The sequence below is a fragment of the Schistocerca cancellata genome, chromosome 11 (genome assembly GCF_023864275.1).
Source record: "Schistocerca cancellata isolate TAMUIC-IGC-003103 chromosome 11, iqSchCanc2.1, whole genome shotgun sequence".
In the NCBI taxonomy this organism is placed as follows: domain Eukaryota; kingdom Metazoa; phylum Arthropoda; class Insecta; order Orthoptera; family Acrididae; genus Schistocerca; species Schistocerca cancellata.
In genome coordinates this window covers 25,867,260-25,870,690 of record NC_064636.1, presented here as the reverse complement: position 1 = coordinate 25,870,690, position 3,431 = coordinate 25,867,260, and the positions used below count along the sequence as shown (strand labels likewise).

Below are 3,431 nucleotides of genomic sequence, written 5' to 3'. Positions count from 1 at the left end.
TTTTCTCATTCTGTGTACGTGTAACACAGGATAAAACATACCCTTACGATTGTACTTGATTGCTTCCGTCCCACGTGAAACGGAGTCCAATGAGATTCAAGCAACCGCGGAAGAATACATGGCGTAATGTTTACATCAGGTTTATTCTTATGATGAACATAGTAGAGGTTTTTTTACCATCGCCATTTGTTATGTGGTACTCCTAACAACTTAGCGCTTGATTGTCCGCCATTTCCTGACGGGAATGCCGTTTTTCTTAACCGCTTACATTCTCATTTATCTTTGCCGTGTTGAGCTATCGGCCATTTTAGCCAACGATGCCCGGACGGTCGACCGCATTTTGCTTCTTATCCGTCGTAGCTATAACCCTCTGCCAAGCACTTAAATGTGAATTGCGGATTAGTCATGTAGATGTAGATGTGAAGGATATTTAATTTTTATGAAATTAGAATTATGTTAATACCGTCAGCTGCGCACGGGCGTTGATATAGGTCAACGGGGACAGATGAAAATGTGTGCACCGACCGGGACTCGAACCCGGGACCTCCTGCTTACTTGGCAGACGCTCTATCCATCTGAGCCACCGATGGCACAGATGATAGTGCGACTGCAGGGACTAATTTTTAGTTCTGGACTTCCGTTTCTCTATGGCGTATTATTCTCTTCAGCCCCTTGGGTTTAACTTGTAGTAGTTTTTAACTTCTCTCTTTGTCTTCGTGTTCTACAATTCTGACGTGGGCGCATACTGCAGTATTTTCAGTATTTAACAATCATTTTCTGAGCGTTGCTGGTGAATTAAATACACTACTGGCCATTAAAATTGCTACACAGAGACGAAATGCAGATGATAAACGGGTATTTATTGGACAAATATATTATACTTGAACTGACATGTGATTACATTTTCACGCAATTGGAGTGCATAGATCCTGAGAAATCAGTACCCAGAACAACCACCTCTGGCCGTAATAACGGGCTCGATACGCCTCGGCATTGAGTCAAACAGAGCTTGGATGGCGTGTACGGGTACAGCTGCCCATGCAGCTTCAACACGATACCACAGTTAATCAAGAGTAGTGACTGGCGTATTGTGACGAACCAGTTGCTCGGCCACCATTGACCAGACGTTTTCAGTTGGTGAGAGATCTGGAGAATGTGCTGGCCAGGGCAGCAGTCGAACATTTTCTGTATCCAGAAAGGCCCGTACAGGACCTGCAACATGCGGTCGTTCATTATCCTGCTGAAGTGTAGGGTTTCGCAGGGATCGAATGAAGGGTAGAGCCACGGGTCGTAACACATCTGAAATGTAACGTCCGCTTTTCAAAGTGTCGTCTGTGTGAACAAGAGGTGACCGAAAAGTGTAACCGATGGCACCCCATACCATGACGCCGGGTGATACGCCGGTATCGCGATGACGAATACACGCTTCCAGTGTGTGTTCACCGCGATGTCGCCAAACACGGATGCGACCATCGTGATGCTGTAAATAGAACCTGGGTACATCCGAAATATGACGTTTTGCCATTTGTGCACCCAGGTTTGTCGGCGTGTACACCATCGCAGGCGCTCCTGTCTGTGATGCAGCGTCAAGGGTAACCGCAGCCACGGTCTCCGAGCTGATAGTCCGTGCTGCTGCAAACGTCGTCGAACTGTTGGTGCAGATGGTTGTTGTTTTGCAAACGCCCCCATCTGTTGACTCAGGGGTCTCAGCCATGCGGATAAGATGCCTGTCATCTCGACTGCTAGTGATACGAGGCCGTTGGGATCCAGCACGGCGTTCCGTATTGCCCTCCTGAACCCACCGACTCCATATTTTGCTAACAGTCATTGGATCTCGCCCAACGCGAGCAGCAGTGTCGCGATACGATAAACCGCAATCGCGATAGGCTACAATCCGACCTTTATCGAAGTCGGAAACGTAATGGTACGCTTTTCTCCTCCTTACACGAGGCATCACTACAACGTTTCACCAGGCAACGCCGGTCAACTGCTGTTTGTGTATGAGAAATCGGTTGGAAACTTCCCTCATGTCAGCACGTTGTAGGTGTCGCCACTGGCGCCAACCTAGTGTGAATGCTCTGAAAAGCTAATCATTTGCATATCACAGCATCTTCTTCCTGTCGGTTAAATTTGGCGTCTGTAGCATGTCATCTTCGTGGTGTAGCAATTCTAATGGCCAGTAGTGTAAAAACTTAGCTTCTACAGGGATTGATATAAGTCTCTTGGAAAGTGCCTTTCCGAGACTGTTGTCTGAAATACACCTCTGTGATACTGACAAGGGTGAGACTGAGTCAGTAATTAAATCACTGAAGACTAAGGACTTTCATGGATATGATGGAATGCCTAGCAGAGTATTAAAGTACTGTGCTGCACATGCTAGCCCTGTACTTAGGCATATTTGTAAATCTTCCTTTAGGAATGGTCAGTTTCCTGAACGATTAAAGTACTCAATAGTAAAGCCGCTTCATAAAAATGGAGAAAGGGATAATGTAGACAATTTTAGACCTATTTCTATGTCATCAGGTTTGCTAAACTTATTGAAAAGGCTACATATGTAAGCATAATTAATCATTTTATATCACGTAATAAATGTACAGATCAGCTTTATAAGCCGTTTAACACGTGGAAATGCTATATTCTCTTTCTCTGTCAGGTACTGGATGAATTAAACAAAACATTTCGAACGCTAGGCAGATTTTTTGATTTAACTAAGGCGTTTGATTCTGTTGATCACAAAATATTGTTCCGGAAGTTGGACCATTACGGAATACGGGGAGTAGCTCACAATTGGTTCACCTCTTACTTTAGCAACAGACAGCAAAAGGCAAATATTCACAGTGTTGAGAATGGCTGTGATGTGGGGTCTGAGTGGGGTATGGACAAGTGGGGGGTGCCCCAGGGATCAGTGTTGGGGCCGCTCCTGTTCCTTATTTATATAAATGATATGCACTCTAGTATTATGCGTAACTCTAAAATATTTGTGTTTGATGATGACACTAGCTTGGTAGTAAAGGATGTTGTGTGCAACATTGACTCGGTTTCAAATAGTACAGTACGTGACCTAAGTTCATGGCTTGTAGAAAATGAACTAACGCTAAATCGCAGTAAGACTCAGTTTTTACAGTTTCTAACACACAATTCAACAAAACCCGACGTTTTAATTTCACATATTGGGCATCTCATTAGTGAAACTGAAAAGTTCAAATTTCTAGGTGTGCAGATAGATAGTAAACTGTTGTGGGAAGCCGAAGTCCAGGATCTTGTTCAAAGACTTAATGCTGTCATTTTTACTATTCGAACGGTATCTGAAGTACGTCATCGTTCGACACGAAAATTAGACTAATTTGCTTTATTTTTATTCGCGTATGGCATAACTCTTCGCATTCTTAAATGATATTTTTGGTCAGAAACGGGCAGTTCGGGTAATAAAT

The 3,431-nt window shown here is 44.0% G+C and overlaps 1 non-coding gene across 1 annotated transcript; it reads right to left on the bottom strand.

Moving 5' to 3' along the window:
• Nucleotides 1–516: 516 nt before the first annotated feature.
• Nucleotides 517–591, bottom strand: Trnat-agu (transfer RNA threonine (anticodon AGU)). Its single transcript has one exon. It is a non-coding gene; the product is annotated as a tRNA-Thr (tRNA).
• Nucleotides 592–3,431: the final 2,840 nt, after the last annotated feature.